The 18,761-nt window shown below is 42.3% G+C and overlaps 1 protein-coding gene across 2 annotated transcripts in view; it reads right to left on the bottom strand.

Annotated features, from left to right (window-relative positions):
• Window positions 1-18,761, bottom strand: part of LOC126282113 (uncharacterized) — a 388,870-nt gene that overhangs the window by 325,351 nt on the left and 44,758 nt on the right. For both annotated transcript variants that reach the window (XM_049981576.1, XM_049981577.1), the window contains exon 2: window positions 13,618-13,720. The gene's annotated coding sequence lies outside the window, so the exon portion shown is untranslated. The remainder of the gene's footprint in view (window positions 1-13,617; window positions 13,721-18,761) is intronic.

The following is an 18,761-nucleotide window of genomic DNA, read 5'->3' as shown; positions in this document are numbered from 1 at the left end:
TTGAGTAAAGTTACTTAGTGAAAACTTGCATTACGTTTGTAATAAGCTTGCCTGGTATTTTATCCCATCCCTTTAAGACATTTTCAGGTATTTAAATATTATTCGTGGTGCAGAGCTGCGCTGCGAACGAACGAGCCGCTGCCGCGGTGCATTCAAACTGCATTAAATGAAACCAATCATACCACAAAGACGCGGACAGGTAATAGTAAACTAAATTTATTTCCTTCAGCTTTCGGGATGACAGGGCAGAGCAGCAGATTTTATGATGTTTTACAGGTGGACGCGGGCTGCGGATGATGTTATATTATTAACAGTAGAAAAGGATAATTTACCTTCATGACATAAAAGAAATCTTGCTGTGCGTACTTCTGGTCTGGCAAAAATTATAGTAAAAACATTTTTTCTCTGATAATAGTCTCATGTTCTGGTGTTAGTAATGGTACTTATTGGTGTTTTAATTTTAACAAAAATCCACTGCAAAATTTTGATGTTGAACAAACATTGCATACTGTAACATCATTATTGATAACGAAATAATTTTCAGTAATCTTTTCTGTAACTGTAGAGAAAGAAAGATATCTTGAACTTTATAGCGAGCTACAGTAATGAAACAATGTTCCTTTTATAGAATGCCAGATCCAGAATAATAAGAACATAATATATTTTGTTTTGTCGAAAATTAATGATCCAAAGAAAGTCAGAGCAGAGAATCCGTAAAAAGTATTTCAGGGCACTTTTGGTAGCAACATATTTTATTTATCAATTTATATATATATATATATATATATATATATATATATATATATATATATATATATATATATATATATATATATATATATATATATATCAATTTATCAATATATTAGTTGTTACGCAAGCTAAGAGAACAGTGTAGTTGTCCTGTTCGTAGAAGCATAACTCCAGTTAAGTGATCTCATATCGCTAGTGGTGAGCGTAGTTTGAAGTAAGTATTTATGACAGGGCAAAATTGAGTGTAGATAGTAATTTTTAGTGTGCAGTGTATTGTAGATAAATTACCCTATTTTGTGTGCAAGTGGCAAAACTGATAGATCCTGTGTTCGAGTAGGTAATTTAAGAATATGGTTAAATTGTGAAGTCAACGTCCTAGCAATATGGATACTGAGGGACAGCCATTAGTTAGAGCAGGAAATGTAGAAACGCGTTAAGCTGTACAAGTACTCTCTTTGAGGATATACCATGTGAAAATGTGGGGATGGGGGCACAGGAAGTGGTGCTGCCGCCCACCAGTGCTGAAGGAGATGTAGATAAAGAAATTGTACCACCCCCAGAAAAGCAGGAACCAGAGAGTGGTAATCTGCCTGGTGAGTATTCTCTTCATGCAATATTAGAGCGAGTGTTGGATTACCAGTCAAAATTTGCGCAACAAGCTGAAGAGCACGAAAGAATTGAGAGCTTTTTCGCACAGCAAGCTGAGCGAGATCACCAGCTAGCGGAATATTTTCTTGCCCAGCAAGCCGAGCGAGATCGCCAGCTAGCAGAAAATTTCCTTGCACAACAAGCTGAGCGAGATCGCCAGCAAGAGGAAAAGTTTCTTGCCCAGCAGGATCGCGAGCAAGCTGAGCGTGACCAGCAACTTGAGTAATCGTTAGAAATGATGGTTCAAATGGCTCTGAGCACTGTGGGACTTAACTTCTGAGGTCATCAGTCCTCTGGAACTTAGACCTACTTAAACCTAACTAAGCTAAGGACATCACACACATCCATGCCCGAGGCAGGATTCGAACCTGCTGCCGTAGCAGCAGCGCGGTTCCGGATTGAAGCGCGTAGAACCGCTGGGCCACAGCGGCCGGCGCAATTAATTACGAGAGCGTCCAGTGTGGACCGAGAGCATGGACACTTTCAGAAGGGAAGCAACGTAACTATCACGACGCGCAGTTAACTGGCCAGCTGTTTGTTTCTCACACTGACTTCAAGGACATTGGAAATCTCTGTATATCAGGCACTTTACGAGATGTTTTTCACTTTCGTTGCGGCGTAGCTGCTGCTAAAGAAGAAGATGATTGCATTCCTTCCATCGCAGACGTCATCTGCAGTACTATTACTGCTCTGCAATTTCGTGTAAATGGAAGTAAGCTGAGATGAACGGGACACTGAATACTTTTGATCATAAGCCATCACCGAGGAGTGCTGTTGAAACTATCGCTGGTATGTACAAACATCGGACTGATGACAATTTCATGAAGAGATTCTCGTAACCTATACACGGAACAACAATGAATTGCAAAATTCATTAATTTGGACTTATGCTCTAAAACGTTTTCGAATGTTAAAGTCCTCCAAATCGCTAACAATCGGACGTGCGTCATGTAAGGGGGCCCTGTGTAAATTGAATATCGTGGGCGTCGTTATCGTCACGACGGCTTGCTCATTTGGTATGAAAAGGGACGAGAAACGCTTCCAGCTCTTGGACTGGCGTTCATTCGGCAGCAGCATCAAGGCTCGAATTACGGTCAGAGAGACCTGCACTTTGGGAAATGAGGCATTCAAAGAAGTGGAAGTTTTACTGTATGGCCACGAATTAATGGTTAGTTGATAAGTCGTAAAGTTACATACACAAAAATCTAACTCAAAACTTCAAATGCGTATTTCTCGAGAGAACATTTCTTAAACTGGAAGCATGATTCAACAAAAACTACTTCGTAAAACTGGACACCGATTTTGATTTAACAAAATAGATACTTTTAAGACATGTAATTCTGGTGTGAGCCTAAAAAAAGTATACGTTTTACTTAATTTTGTTATTTATTTATATTTAAATACAATAAAATAGGTATATTTTCAGTAATTAGCATTTTCAACTGATCGCCATTTTGAAATGCACTACAGGAAATTTATTTCCGAGGTTCCCGCGATAGAAATTTTAATTCTGATGATGTACGTTTGTTTACTTTTGATTACTGACCTACGTACGAACCGTTTACTTTCGTAAGTCGAGGAGAGGTATTATGGCCGCCATTTTACTTATTTATATAATATTTAATATAAGAATTTCTGTTTGTTCATAAAGACTGGTACGAAAATATAATATTTTGGCATGAGCAGAAAATAAGACTCCGAGACTGAAAAACCTCCCAAACGATTGTGACCTCTTACACCCGACCAACCTGTGTGTGTTTAGGCAGTATCCCAAGACTGCTTGGACAAATGCTAGGTTGGCCCCCAAATTCCGCCACGAACACGATACACAAACAGTTAAAATGCCATAGCATACAGAAAAAGTTTGTGATTCATAGACAGCGCACTCGCTTTACTTTCACGACAGTGGCGTTAGGAAGGGCATCTGGCCACGAAGATAAACAATAAAATGAAATTTGTCAAATACTGAATAAATGGATCCTGTACTAGACAGGATAAACGGAAGGGAAAAGAAAGAAAGAAAAGAAGAATGTTTGTATGGCTGGTATGATTGTGCGTACAAGCTGGTAGGCGCTTTAGCACAAAAAATTTCTGAGTGTAGAGCTGCGTTGACTACGGCCGTTGTTTGGCAGTCTTCGGCGAATCCGATGCAGGCAGCAGTGATCGCTGTTTTACTCATGCAGGGCATGAGTAAATAGTCGTGTCCCATGTTGTTATTGCAGCCTGTCGGACTCTGATGGGTGGCAGGGTGGTACAAACGCTTAGCCATCTCCTCTGTTCGTACTGTTAGTGTGTTTTAATATTTCAGGGGCCTCGCTACTCGCTGATTTAGCGCTTCCCTTTCTAGGTAATTTAGCAAATACGTAAATCTCTTGTTGGTGCAATCTCTTTAGTACTCGACCACCTCCCGTTTCTTGTTCTACCCAAGCCGAATACAGTGTTCATGCGTGATGATATTGTTCTGTCGGCTTCTGTGGTATGTAGTATGTACTTCTTCACATTCACAGCCCACCTTGTATACGCACGCAGTGTGCACAGTATCTAACTTGACCCCAGTGAAGCCAACGTATCCCGGTTATTACTTACGTTGTAAAACAAGGGCTGGATTCCAAACCAAATAGATGTTTTCCTTATACTCGTACAATAATATAAGCGTGCTGCCGACTCCTGCATGTTATCTGCTGCGTATCTGTATACTGTCTAGCCTGTCGATGGTTGCCATGACTATGTGTGCCAATCTGAGGTTACGGTCATTGGCCAGATCATTGTGTGTGTCGTTCTGGCTTTTTACACTGTGTGTTTCCGTGACTATGATATATACTTCCAGGACTTACTGAGAACAGCAGATGTATTAATTAAAGATAAGGGGACCTGGTGTGGAAAGGACTAAGTCGAAAATTTCACGCGAAAATGAGAAAATTCCAAATTTAGTTTACGGCAGCTAGCGAAGACAAAATTTTAAGTAGACATATTTTTGGAATGTATTTATTTACCAGCACAAGCTGTTACATTTGCAACAGTTGTTCAACGTGTATTGTCACAGCTTCCACACAAATATGGCATCGTCGCATAAAGTTATTTCATGTCGGTTTCAAGAACCTCGGTGTTGTGTTTCTTGCAGTTTTTTCGGCAGATCGAATATTTCGTAATTTTTCGGCGTGCGACGGGGTATTATTAATTCTTGTTCCGATATTTCAGCCTACAGCCTTTCAGCCATTATCGACATGGGTCGCTTGCAAGATTATTAATTCACTTTTCGCCAGGAGTGGCCTACCAGGCCGGCAGGCGGGCCACATTTTGGAAAGAGGATCTGTCCGCGGTCCGCATAACCAATTTTTAGTTTGTTAATAAAAAAAAAACAAGGAAATATTAATTTATTTTTAAAAGAAAATGAAAAGAAACTGAGAAAAACATATTTATTAGATAATATAATGAAACAATGTTAGAGGCACGTCTGACTTTATTTGACTGAATTGACTCGTTATTATTGTCGACCGCAGTTGTTGCTACACGCATGGAGTTTTCCAAATGAACATCTATAATTTGTGTTCTCACTATTCATCCGGTTAAAAGGCTGTTCACACACATAAGTGTTTCGAAATATTGAAATCGCTAAAAAAGCACGTTTGTAAAACACAATATATTTTTTCTTGTCCATATGTTGTATAGGACTCTTCCAAACGAACCTGAATAAATTTCTTCCTGACCTGTTGTCACATTGCATTTCACAACATTCCATTTGCAAATATCCCGCTAGTAAACACGTGTCTGCTGAGAACGGCTAAGCAAATTTAAAAAAAAAAGCAGACGAACGTTTCTTAAAATTGAAAGAAGAGTATTTAAAGGCTGCAGTCTGTGTGATGTCCGATTGCTTTGATAGTGTAGGAAAATAAGAGATGGTTTTTGTTCCTAGCTGTTGTTACTGAAGTCCGAGTGTCATTTCGAATGCGGGAATAAAATCATACCTGAAATGAATCAGTTGAGCTTTTCGTTGTAATCGAGCATTAAAGTCTTAGGTGGCTGGTTATATTGACCTTGAACGCAAAGTCGGTAAGCAGCTTACTAACTTCAAACTCCGGGACGCGCACTGACTTGCCTTCGAAGATTTTAGGAAGGGTCAACATTTTACATTTCCGAAGAAGAGAAGTTATCGTGCCCTGAGTCCAAAAACTTGAGAAATTCTTCCTGCAGTATCATATCTTCGATGTGGGCTTTTTTACTTCACTTTCCATTTCTCCAAGTTCATTTACCTTGCGTAGATCTTCTATAAATTCTTTCGACCGAATGCTTTCCTTCTCAGATTAGTACTGGCATGTCATCTGAGCTCTCAACATTCGTTCAGCTGCTTGTTTTTTTTTTTTTTTGCAAGGGTATCTTTTTATTTTCCTATTGGAGGCACCGATCATTACCGTGGTAATGCCCCCTTCTAAGCCCATGAATTTGTTCTCTAGATATTTCGAAATGGCCATTTGAGACGTCCTGTCAGTCATTTTTTAGACTTCTGTATTCCCTTTTGTCCGCTTGATATGCTGCATTTTTGTATTTCCTCCTTTCACCATTTGAATTCAATTTCTTGTGCATTGTCCAAGGATTTCTACTGCTTGTTTGATGGTCTGATTCAGTAACTATTTTGTTTCCAAAACTTACCCATTCGTCTTCTGTTGTATTTCTTTCCACTGTTCCGTCAAGCTCTGTAACTCTTAACAACTTCTGGTTCTTTCAGCTTATTCAGGTACCAGCTAAAAGTAGGTAGTTTTGATTGTATTTATGCATTATTGATCACTGGTGTGATGTATCTTGATTTTAGTGTTCCAGTCACATTTAGTATATTTTGAAAAAAGATTTAATTTCTGAGTTTTGTAACGGTTCCGAATTGCGTTCGCTGGACTTCATCATCGAAGACGAGAGTTTTGGACCATGATACAGGAAGAACTTTCAACGTTGTTACGTATTTCTGCGATTATGTCGAGGCATCTCTATTTACGTGCTGCTAGTATCAGAAGTGTTATTCTCGTTTTGAGTCGTAAAGCTAAGGAGGAACTTCTCGGTAATTGTCGAAATTGGCAAGTAATTTTTATATTACCAGTATTTATAGTATTATTTTGTCGAAATCTCACATTCTGAGACCGTGGCTGTATACAAAATACAGATTGAATCTTGCAAAGAGGAAACCAAAAACCAGCCGCTATTGATAATAATATTTATTACACTAAAAGCGCCGGTACTGGCTTCAAATCGAGAGGTTTATTTTGAGAGGACTGTTCAAGTCTTTATACACATTTGTTGAAGTTTATGCAAGTTTTTAGCTGTTCATTTCCTCTAGTGCTGAAAGATTCTTGGGATGGCAGTGCCCTGCAATAAAACATTATGTTAGAAACGACTTACTGAAACGTAACTATCACTAATAACGCTAGGAGACAATGTAGACAAATCTTGTTTGAATTGTTATATTTTACTTAACGTTGAAAAATCTGCGTCATTTTGCTGCAATGTTGTTTGCCTTTGTTCACGAAATACTGTAGAGTTCATCAAGCACTTACTTCATATACCAAATGGCGCCACACACACACACACACACACACACAAACAGAGAGAGAGAGAGAGAGAGAGAGAGAGAGAGAGAGAGAGAGTGACAGACAGAACATACACAAAAGTTTTTGCCACATAAGGAAATGTATGCAAAGATGGTAATATCACAAATTCAACAGTGCCAAAGAAACTCTCTCTCAGACATTAAAATGTAAATTGATTTAATTGTTGAATATCAATATAGATATTGTTTTTGTTGTGCGTTTGTGCGTGTGTGTGTGTTTATGCGTGAGTTACTTTATGCCATGTGGATATATACTGAATATAAATCGAGAAAGTGCTTCATACACCCCTCATGAACAATAGGAAACAATATTGCAAAAAATAAAAAATCAAAAAATCAAAAAGACGCAGGATTTTTAACGTAACTTAAGTACTGTATAAGTACACCAAGTCAACCTCTAAGATTTGTTTATATGTAGTGATAGGTAGTTTCAAACATGGTTTATTAATGTAGGGTATCACCGTATCAAGAATCTTTCACCACAAGGAGCAAAAAAGAGCCAAAAACTCATGTAAACTTCAACAAATACGTATGTAAAAGCGAACAGCCCTGTGAAGATGAGCCTGACAATTCTAAACCGGTAACGGCCATATCTGAGTAAATAAACGGCGTTAATAATACTGGCTGACAGCTGTTTTCTTCTTTGCAAGAATGAACCTGTATATTTATAATACTTACGCAGAATTACTTAAAAATATCACTTTCTCTTTCTAAATTATAGTATGTTTCACTGTGAATTCAGAAATTATAAACAGGCTTTTACAGTACGTTAACAATGTTAACACACTGAGTACTGGAATGTTCTTTACAAAATTGATTAAAATACCAGTTGCAGATTTCCATGTTAGTTGGCCCTTTCAGGCGTTGTTCATATAGGATTCTCCATAGGTGAAACGTCTGTGTTCTCGTCTCCGGTCCACTTTATACGTAAATCCTTTACGCGTTCTGATTCAGTTGCTTTGACTACATGCCTTAAATACCTAGTAAATATTTAAATATGTGTTCAGATTATCTCGAAAATCAAAACCAGTCTCACATCCGCTGAAAGCCCACCAAACCAGTCACCACACGCAGCGATATTTTTTAACTTACGACGCAAAATGTTTGTTAGGGAAACAAACTGCTTGCTGACATTTTGTGCTTGCCAATCACCCAAATAATATCAGAAGCCTCTCTTACCAAGGAAGAAGAAACTTTATGGAAATGTCATTTATCTGTAATACACTCCTGGAAATGGAAAAAAGAACACATTGACACCGGTGTGTCAGACCCACCATACTTGCTCCGGACACTGCGAGAGGGCTGTACAAGCAATGATCACACGCACGGCACAGCGGACACACCAGGAACCGTGGTGTTGGCCGTCGAATGGCGCTAGCTGCGCAGCATTTGTGCACCGCCGCTGTCAGTGTCAGCCAGTTTGCCGTGGCATACGGTGCTCCATCGCAGTCTTTAACACTGGTAGCATGCCGCGACAGCGTGGACGTGAACCGTATGTGCAGTTGACGGACTTTGAGCGAGGGCGTATAGTGGGCATGCGGGAGGCCGGGTGGACGTACCGCCGAATTGCTCAACACGTGGGGCGTGAGGTCTCCACAGTACATCGATGTTGTCGCCAGTGGTCGGCGGAAGGTGCACGTGCCCGTCGACCTGGGACCGGACCGCAGCGGCGCACGGATGCACGCCAAGACCATAGGATCCTACGCAGTGCCGTAGGGGACCGCACCGCCACCTCCCAGCAAATTAGGGACACTGTTGCTCCTGGGGTATCGGCGAAGACCATTCGCCACCGTCTCCATGAAGCTGGGCTACGGTCCCGCACACCGTTAGGCCGTCTTCCGCTCACGCCCCAACATCGTGCAGCCCGCCTCCAGCGGTGTCGCGACAGGCGTGAATGGAGGGACGAATGGAGACGTGTCGTCTTCAGCGATGAGAATCGCTTCTGCCTTGGTGCCAATGATGGTCGTATGCTTGTTTGGCGCCTTGCAGGTGAGCGCCACAATCAGGACTGCATACGACCGAGGCACACAGGGCCAACACCCGGCATCATGGTGTGGGGAGCGATCTCCTACACTGGCCGTACACCTCTGGTGATCGTCGAGGGGACACTGAATAGTGCACGGTACATCCAAACCGTCATCGAACCCATCGTTTTACCATTCCTAGACCGGCAAGGGAACTTGCTGTTCCAACAGGACAACGCACGTCCGCATGTATCCCGTGCCACCCAACGTGCTCTAGAAGGTGTAAGTCAACTACCCTGGCCAGCAAGATCTCCGGATCTGTTCCCCATTGAGCATGTTTGGGACTGGATGAAGCGTCGTCTCACGCGGTCTGCACGTCCAGCACGAACGCTGGTCCAACTGAGGCGCCAGGTGGAAATGGCATGGCAAGCCGTTCCACAGGACTACATCCATCATCTCTACGATCGTCTCCATGGGAGAATAGCAGCCTGCATTGCTGCGAAAGGTGGATATACACTGTACTAGTGCCGACATTGTGCATGCTCTGTTGCCTGTGTCTATGTGCCTGTGGTTCTGTCAGTGTGATCATGTGATGTATCTGACCCCAGGAATGTGTCAATAAAGTTTCCCCTTCCTGGGACAATGAATTCACGGTGTTCTTATTTCAATTTCCAGGAGTGTAGTATAAAAAAGAAATATGCCTATAGGTTCGGAACCAACTGCGCGCTGCTTCCGAAAGGCTTTCTGGTACATGATATGAAGCGAAAGCTGGGAACTTGTTATGCAGATAGAGGCGTCTGGTACTGCGCTGTTAGCTACATTTTATGTCGGAATTTTTTTGCCCTCAATCTGTTCATTTGAAAAATAATATCAGCAGTATCGGTATTTCAGTAACTTGAAGCAAGTGCGTTGCTAAAGTCTTATGCACGTAGTAATGAGTAATTACGAAGCAGAACAAGCCTCCTGTGTGTTTATTGAAGCATGGCAGGAGAAGTTGCTCAGAAACGTACCTATGCAGCTGTGCGCTGCACGTTAAGGGGCTGGCTGTGTCTGAGTTGAGGATGACTACCGCTTCTCTGTAACGTTCGGTTTCTGCGCTTGCTTTCAACTATCGCAAAATATTTCTAAGCATACCTTCGGGAAGGCGTTAACACCGACGCGTTCCTCCATCCATCAAGCTTGTAGGTACGACGGCGGTCGCATCTGGGAATTTTTCAGCACTTCTTATGTCTCTGAGCGAATATTTACTAGGTGTTTCTTAGACTTTGCTGCTGGTAACTTTTCGGGGTATGAGATCGTGATACGAGAAACTTTTCTTTTCCTAACATTTCGTCCAGAACTGCGCTGGACATTTTCAGACTGAACAGTCGGCCAAGACTCAAGGCTGGAGCAACGCCTCTGAAGATGTCAGAGCAGTTCTGGACGAAACGTTCGGAACAGAAGAGTTTCGTTGACCACGACGTTATACCCCGAAAGATTTACCAATAGCAGTGTCACACGGTAGTGAAAGTCTTCATTTTGTTATATTAGAACAAATAAGCCCTCGGCCACAAATATTAAGTCAAAATTGACCAGGTTCCGACGCTACTATGAGCGTCGTCTTCAGAATTAAACTAACTGTTCTAAAACATATTAGGTATATAATGCATTAATAGAATTAAAGTTTGTTCTGACGGGAAAGAGATGCAGTACTCACAAGTCACATTTTAAAAAATCTAAGTCGGAAAGGCGACGTCAGGATTAGTTGTAAATAAGATGGTGAGCCGCTAAGGGCTGCTCGAACTTGAGTGAACAAGGGCTGCAACAAGACTGAGGTGCCAACGTTAGAAAGTGTGGGCAAGTAAACATAGTATTTCTACGAACCCCATGTAGTAGCCGCAGAAACAACTAGGCTACTGTACATTCAAAATTAGACACATGAAGTTGTGATGCAGATGATTCAGGCATAACGTAAGCATTAATAATAATAGGATGAAGTTACATATTTATCTGCTTTAAACAGAGATACATTTTGTAACGTAAGAAAACCTCAGTTTTTTATCTGCATTTTGTCATTTCTTCGACTTTTTGCGGTTTTTGAGCATCGTGTAACTAGAAATATTTCGAGAAGGTTTGGATTCAAAAATGGTTGAAATGGCTCTGGGCACTTTGGAACTTAACAATTGAGGTCATTGGTCCGCTAGAACTTGGAACTAATTAAACCTAACTAACCTGAGGACATCACACATACCCATGCCTGAGGCAGGATTCGAACCTGCGACCATAACGGTAGCGCGGTTCCCGACTGTAGCGCCTAAAACCGCTCGGTCACACCGGCCGTCTAAAGGTTTGAACATAATATTGCTACATAAATTGGGACTTCAGTGTCCATAGGTGTAGAAGATAGTACTTAAGTGTTCAAAAACTTAAGTTAACGAGTGAAACGTGACATACCCAAATGGGGAAATATGTTTGTATTTATATACGAGTACTTATGTCGAAGTATGTGCTGCGCTGTTGATTTGCCTAAAGGTAAAACAGAATTTAAATTCTTGATAAATGATCATGACGCTTTGAAATCCTTGGATAACGTTTTACGTCGAGGCAATGTCTGGGCGAAGGAACGTGAAATTGGAAAAATGTGTAACATTGGGGGAGGAGGAGACAGATAGTGTAGTCAAACTGCGCGAAAAACAGGCAAAAATAGGCAACTATTTAATTATTGGTAAGAAGGAGTTATAATGTGACACAGACCTTTTTAATATGATAGCATTTTTGTTTATTTAGAAACAAAAGGATTAAGACGCGAACGATTTGTGCCACATCTGCTACCATCAATCTCATACTGATATTTTCCTGTTTTCCTGTAATATGACTCACAACAAACTCACGAATATAGCAAATAAAACGTAATTTTAATGCGATAGTATCCATAACAGAAATGTGTAACAGGCGATGGTAATATTATAGTTCACTGTTCGGGAGAAATTTTAACATGTCTAAAGTTTACAATGATCATAAAAATATTAAAGCAAATCCTCCACGACTGCATGAAGTTAGTACGTTCAGCCCTTACATACATTACATTTAACCCACTTCTCCTAAAATTCTCTTTGCATAGTGTGCTTGCGCATATTTCAGTGATCTGGTCAAAATTTTGTTTCGAATATTTCAACCGCGTCTTTTGAACACAGCCACAACGTGAATTCTCACTGTGGTCTACGTGCCTGCTGCGTACACGCGCATCTGTATGCGGCTAATAGGTGGCATCAGAAAGGGGACGTGGGTTAACTGCTGGCCACGAGATGGAGAGCAGGGCACATTCGATTTCCGCTCTGGGTTTCCTGCTTTGAGGTATAACAGTGGCTTGCTGCCGTCTCAGCCTGGCTCTGCATTCCACGATCTTCCACCAACAAAACTTGATACTCCAGTCAAACTATGTTTTCACCGCGAAAGCTGTGCGGTTGTTCTGATTTATTCCACTCTACATGTTTGATGGACTGTTGATTCCGAAGCTGAGGTTTGCCAACGAAATTTCGTGACGCAACGTTGACAAAATGAAAAAATGGTTAATCTCATTTTTTGACAGTTCTTTGTTTTAAAGTCGGAAACTAACAGCTTTTCGTAAATAGCCTCCCTATTTGGGATAAAAGTACATAAAATTTCATACAAATCCGCTATAAAGTTGGAGCTCAAGAGATAAGTGAAAATTGGCGTATTTCCGCCGTCTCCTCAAAAATCCACTTTTTCCACGAATGTATTATTAAGGGCTGTGAGTGAATTCCTTCCAATTCTCTGTACATACCCTACTTGGATCGTATATGTAAAATTATAGATAATTTGTTCAGAAATTACGGACTATTCAGGTTATTTAATTAAGTCCGAAATTGCTGAAATACGATTACAAAAAAGTTAAAATTCCAATCAAAAATCTTGAAACATAGTTACACTAGCTGCGCCCGGCAACAAGTGGCCGCGCGGCTCAGTCTACGTAAACGGAAAAAAAAGAAAAAAGAAAGCATACGTTTCTAATACGTATGGGAATAGGATATGCGTCTTACTCATCTTCTTCCCCTATCTTTGTCCACCTCCTCCGCCCTGTCTCTTTTCCATCTCCCCTCCCCCTACCACCGTCTTCTTCTCTTTCACTCGATCTCCTCCCACCCGTCTCTCTGTCGACCACATCCTGCTTCCTTTCTCTGGCCACCTTCTCCTCCCTCCCTCTCTCTCCATGCTCTCCTGCTTCCTCTTTGTACATCTTCTCCTCTGTGCTTTCTATTTCCTCCTTCCCCTCTTCCTGACCTTGAGGCTTGTTAGATGGTATTGCATATTCGGATTCAATAATGGTATTCTAATCATAAGCCCGTAATTCATAAATACTTTCTTGTTTGTTACAACGTTTCATCATACATCCCACTGTGCCAAATTTAAAATAAATAGGTTAAAATCTTTTCTAAATTTTTGGTAACAACGTTTCTCCTTCACTTAACACATATTTATTTATATATTATATATGTTAAAAACTAGGTATACAAAAGCATGCGCACATTCGAATGCAACATTTTGCCAAAATTTCAAAGCAAGCGGTGAAGAACTTTCGGAGATATATGATACTGAACATTTTTATTTATGTAGGTTACATATGATTATGTATTACATTATTATATGAGCAAAAATTACATGTTCCGTTGTTGTTTAGGCTGTCCTGGCTGAAGTTCTTTAAATGCGGTGGGTCGTGGCACAGGTTTGAGTTGTTCTATCATCAGCTTCTGGGCTCCTCCATCTGGAAAACGAAAGGGGTGGTAAGAAAACAACAACTTGTGATCATATCTAAAGGAGAGGAGAAAAGTTGCTAAATCTGTTGGGAGATAAGACACACCTTCCTCACCGTGTCTCTGTCTTCAGTCTGTTATCTGTCTCTTTCTTTGGTCTTTTCTTCGTTTTTGACAGTGCTGCCTTCCGAGTGTTCGACGTTTTCATACAGCCCTTCGCATTATGTGCATATTGCCGAATAATGAAAACCGACCTTGCTGTATCCACAGTTGTGTTAGTAGCCTCTTTTTTTGCATTTACAAGTAATGACCGGAGAATCGAGTACGGTGTAGGATTCAAAGTCGTTGGCACTTGCAAGAGATCACTCCTTGTTGTTTCCCACCTCCACTCGTTAGGATCTTTTTGTTGATCATAGTGTGGTTTGACTAGGTAACCATTGCTGCACCTGAAAGTAAGCTCTCGGTGAATATCTCTGGCAATCCATCGAAGACAGTGGCACGGCGCCCAACATGAAGTGCTTGATGAATGACAATTGGAATCAACTGTTGTATTGTAATCCAGTGTCGTTTATTCAAAACATGCTAGCAGTTTCGACGCTACAAAGCGTCATCTCCAGACCCCAAGCGAAATCTGCCATCAACATACGAAACACAGTGACAAAGACCGACGGAATCTACAAATGGAAACAGTACTAATTATCAATCATGTTACACCAGCATGGCCAACCAACAACGTCGAGTACAGTAGGGCCAAAGTCTACTGCATTGCGTTATGTAGCCGTCACACGGGTTCCCGGGTTCGATTCCCGGCGGGGTCAGGGATTTTCTCTGCCTCGTGATGGCTGGGTGTTGTGTGTTGTCCTTAGGTTAGTTAGGTTTAAGTAAATCTAAGTTCTAGGGGACTGATGACCATAGATGTTAAGTCCCATAGTGCTCAGAGCCATTTGAACCATGTAGCCGTCACAAACCCACCAACGGCCAGACGCTGCACTTGACTTATTGGGCTGCACATGCTGGCGTAACATGCTTAATAAGTTGCACTGATTCCATTTGAAGACTCCGTCGGTCTTAGTGATTTGTAAACTGACGGAAGATTACGCTTGGATCCTGAGATGATGCTTTTCTGGCGTCGAAAACAGTAGGAAGTTTTGAATAAACGACGTTGTATTACAATACACCTGTTGGTTTCAATTATCATTATTGAAGTACTCAGTGAATGTTGTCATGCGGCAGTTTCGGTGGGAGTAGTCAGGCTTTTCTGGTACTAATTTTCGTATGATGAAAATATGTACTGCCTGTTTCTCAGATCGTTCAGGCTTGTCGCATTTCCTTTCCCATACAGAGCCATCAGGAAAACGTTTACTACTTCGAAAATCTCATCCTAATCTGGCACGTAGGACCTCAACTAAGAGATTGAATTTGTTTTTGAGTAGGGTGAGTTTCACGATTGGTAGTGAAAACTTACACGGATGAAAATGCACGAGGGAAAAAGATGATAATTCACTGGTGTGAAAAAATGTTCTGAAACCGGTCTTGATGAAGAGAGAGACTAAATAAAATGAAAAAAAGTACAAGACGTAATTATATTTGCATAGTACTTATAAACAGTGTGAATTTTAGAACGGTTATTTTTTACGTAATGGAGCTAGTATAATGGCACAACAGATGAAACCAGACTGTATTCTGTTTAAAACTAGGACAATTCACTAAGTTAGTTTTGAAGTGGAAAAAGTGGCGCATCGCCCCATTGGAAATGGTTGTGCATATCGGCATTGTACCGCGTGGCAACCTGCTGGCCCGCGTGACACGGGCAAATGAATTCCACCCCCAGGGTGCCATGGAAACAACTTGCTCATCACGTCACGGCCCAACTATCGGTAGAGCACTTCCCTGCTAAAGGCAAAGATCCCGAGTTCGAGTCTCGGTCTGGTAGACTTTTAATTTGCCAGGCAATTTCATATCAACGCACCATCTGCTGCAGAATGAAAATTTCGTTCTGGAAGGGCAACGCTAATGGTCACAGCCTTTGTTTTTCACAAGTACCGGGAAGACGCTGGTGTTCAGGCGACCATTCTTCTTCCGATCTATACACGAATGGAGAGGAGGGAAGAGGCCCAAATAAATTGTACAATGTGAAGTAACCTCTGCCAAGCACCGCAAAGTGGTTTGCAAAAAACAGAAGCAGATGTAGATGCACAATTTTAACTATAAAAATTGTTTTCATGTCTTTAAGATACTTATTATGCCGATCCGCTTATGTGCCCAATACCCTAAGTTTATTTTAAAGTATTTCTTGTCGAGTAGAAGAGATACGACATTTAAAACACATGTATGTAGTTCTCACGGCCAAATGTTTCGTTTTGTTGAAGCTCTGTCACCCTTTCGTCAAGTTAAGATGCCAAGGTGCACCGTGACTCGGTGTCTACGTTAAACTGAAGGTCTCTGTGTGGGATGGCTGCATGAGTCAGTTGCAAGATCGGCGGAAATGAAGGTCGTGCCACCTGCAACAGCGTCTTGCCTGTTAATAGTTTGTCTTCAGTCTTCCAGGAGATAACAGATTTAGGTCCTTGTGGTATACACCACTTCAAAGAAACACCGAACAACGCGCTCCAGTACGCGGCCGCCAAATACATCGCTGGCCGCACTTCTCTGGGCGGCCCGCTGCTCCCATCGCTGGCCGCCTTCGCTCGCGCGCGTTTTTCAGCACACAGCAATTGGCTACGCCAGGACACATTGCGACTGGTTTTCCCTGCAAAACAGCGACCCCAGCCGACGGCTCCGTTAACTAGCAAGCCTTATATAAACCCGGCCGCCGCCGCAAACGACAGTTCTCATGGGGAAGTGCAGCCCGCCGTGCTCCAGCTGCTTGAGGGTGACGCGCCGTACCACTGGAAGTTACCTGGCTGCCCGGCGGAGATCTGGCGACTTCACTTGGAGAGACGGAACTTCACTGGACTTGGGAATAATTACGGGACGTGCACCCCACCGTGCGCATTTGGACATTGGTATAACCAAACGTTAATTATGCATTACTTCTGAGTGTGAGCCTGGGTAGACGCTTGGCTAACACAATTGTTAAAAAGTGATTTGTGATTTAATAAACCAGACTGAAGAGCTTATTGTGTTATTCCTGGTTATAACAGTCCTCTATGGATTTGTCCTTCGTAAAGATTTACGAATTCATTAAGAAATTTCTTGATCCTGGTATGGGAATCTGCCACTGTCGCGTTGCGTAACTTTAAATGCTGTGACGTGCAGGGACGGTTCGCATCTGACTAACGAGCCACCCCAGCCTGTTCCAACAGTAAGACAAGGGGTGGACGCTGATATCTCGGCTCGATGACTGCGCTGCTCGCCCTAAATCACGCGGTTAGTAGCGTGTCAGTGATACAGCTCATGTCCTAAAGAAACCATGCGCGGTGGATGGCGAAAGAGTTGCAGGTTACAATAACGTTTGTGAAGTAGTAACTACACTGCAGCGCCAAAAACAGGTATAGGCAAGCGTATTCAAATACAGAAACATGTAAACAGGCAGAATATGGCGCTGCGGTTGGCAACGTATGTATAAGACAGAAGTGTCTGGCGTAGTTGTAAGATCGGTTACGTCTGCTACAATGACAGGTTATCAAGATTTAAGTATGTTTGAACGTGGTATTATAGCCGGCACACGAGCGATTGGACACAGCATCTCCGAGGCACCGATAAAGCGGGGATTTTCCCATACGACCATTTCACGAGTGTACCATGAATGTCAGGAATCCTGTAAAACATCAAACCTCCGACATCGCTGCGGCCGGAGAAAGTTCCTCCAAGAACGGGGCCAACGACGACTGAAGAGAAACGTTCAACGTGACAGAATTGCAGCCCTGCCGAAAATTGCTGCAGATTTCAATGCTGGCCCACTGACAAGTGTCAGCTTACATACCATTCAACGAAACATCATCGATATGGTCTTTCGGAGCCGAAGGCCTACTCGTGCACCATTGACGCCCGCGCGACACAAAGATTTGCGCCTCTCCGGGGCCCATCAACACCAACATTTGGACTGTTGATGACTGGAAACATGTTGCCTGATCGGACGAGTCTCGTTTCAAATTTTATCGAGCGGATGGATGTGCATGGGTATGGAGACAACCTCATGAGTCTATGAGACTGCATGTCAGCAGGGTGGAGACTCTGGAATGGTGTGGGGGGTGTGCAGTTGGAGTGATACGTGACGCCTGATACGACTAGATACGACTCTGACAGGTGACACGTACGTACGTACGCGTCCTGTCTGGTCACCTGAATCCATTCGTGTCTGTTGTGCATTCCGACAGACTTGGACAATTCCAGCAGCACAATGCGATACCCCACACGTCCCGAGTTGAGGAACACTCTTCTGAGTTTAAACACTGGCCACCAAACTCTCCAGACATGAACATTATTTACCATTTCTGGGATGCCTTGCATTTATGGACAGTCCTGCAGGATTCATGGTCGTGTTGCGGCACTTCTGCGTGCTCGCGGAGGCCCTACACTATATTAGGCAGGTGTACCAGTTTCTTTGGCTCACCAGTGTACTATGGTAATAATTCTCTAAGCCAGGCACGGGCAACCTTTAGTGACCCTCGGGCCAGTTACACAGTCTTCCATGCGAAGTTCACGGGCTGCCTGGAAGCGTGATTCTACAGCAGCGTTTCTAGCGCATGAAGTCGTAACTGTAGCGGCCGTTGCAAAGTAACCCTTCTGTTCAAGCCACATTTTATTTCCTTATTTTCCAGTTTTACAATTTTGTATCCCGTCTTTAGATATTATGTAGCATTTAGTGAATTAAGCGGTACTGCATAACGCACACAGTTGTGAGTAATGTTCCAGTTCCCATGTTGACTGAAAGAGCCTGTGAACCATATTGCAGCGTCGCCAGTAGTCAGTGGTGTGAGGCGTTCGTTAGAAATGAGAACTCCCATTACGTCAGCAGCAGCGAGGTACATAGGGAAAGCATAGTTATTCTGGCGCAAAGCAAGTATTCTTGTTTATTAAATATCTGCTAATTAAAGTCCCTTTTTCCAA

This window comes from Schistocerca gregaria, chromosome 7 (genome assembly GCF_023897955.1).
Source record: "Schistocerca gregaria isolate iqSchGreg1 chromosome 7, iqSchGreg1.2, whole genome shotgun sequence".
Classification (NCBI taxonomy): domain Eukaryota; kingdom Metazoa; phylum Arthropoda; class Insecta; order Orthoptera; family Acrididae; genus Schistocerca; species Schistocerca gregaria.
This window is presented reverse-complemented; position numbering and strand designations above follow the sequence as displayed.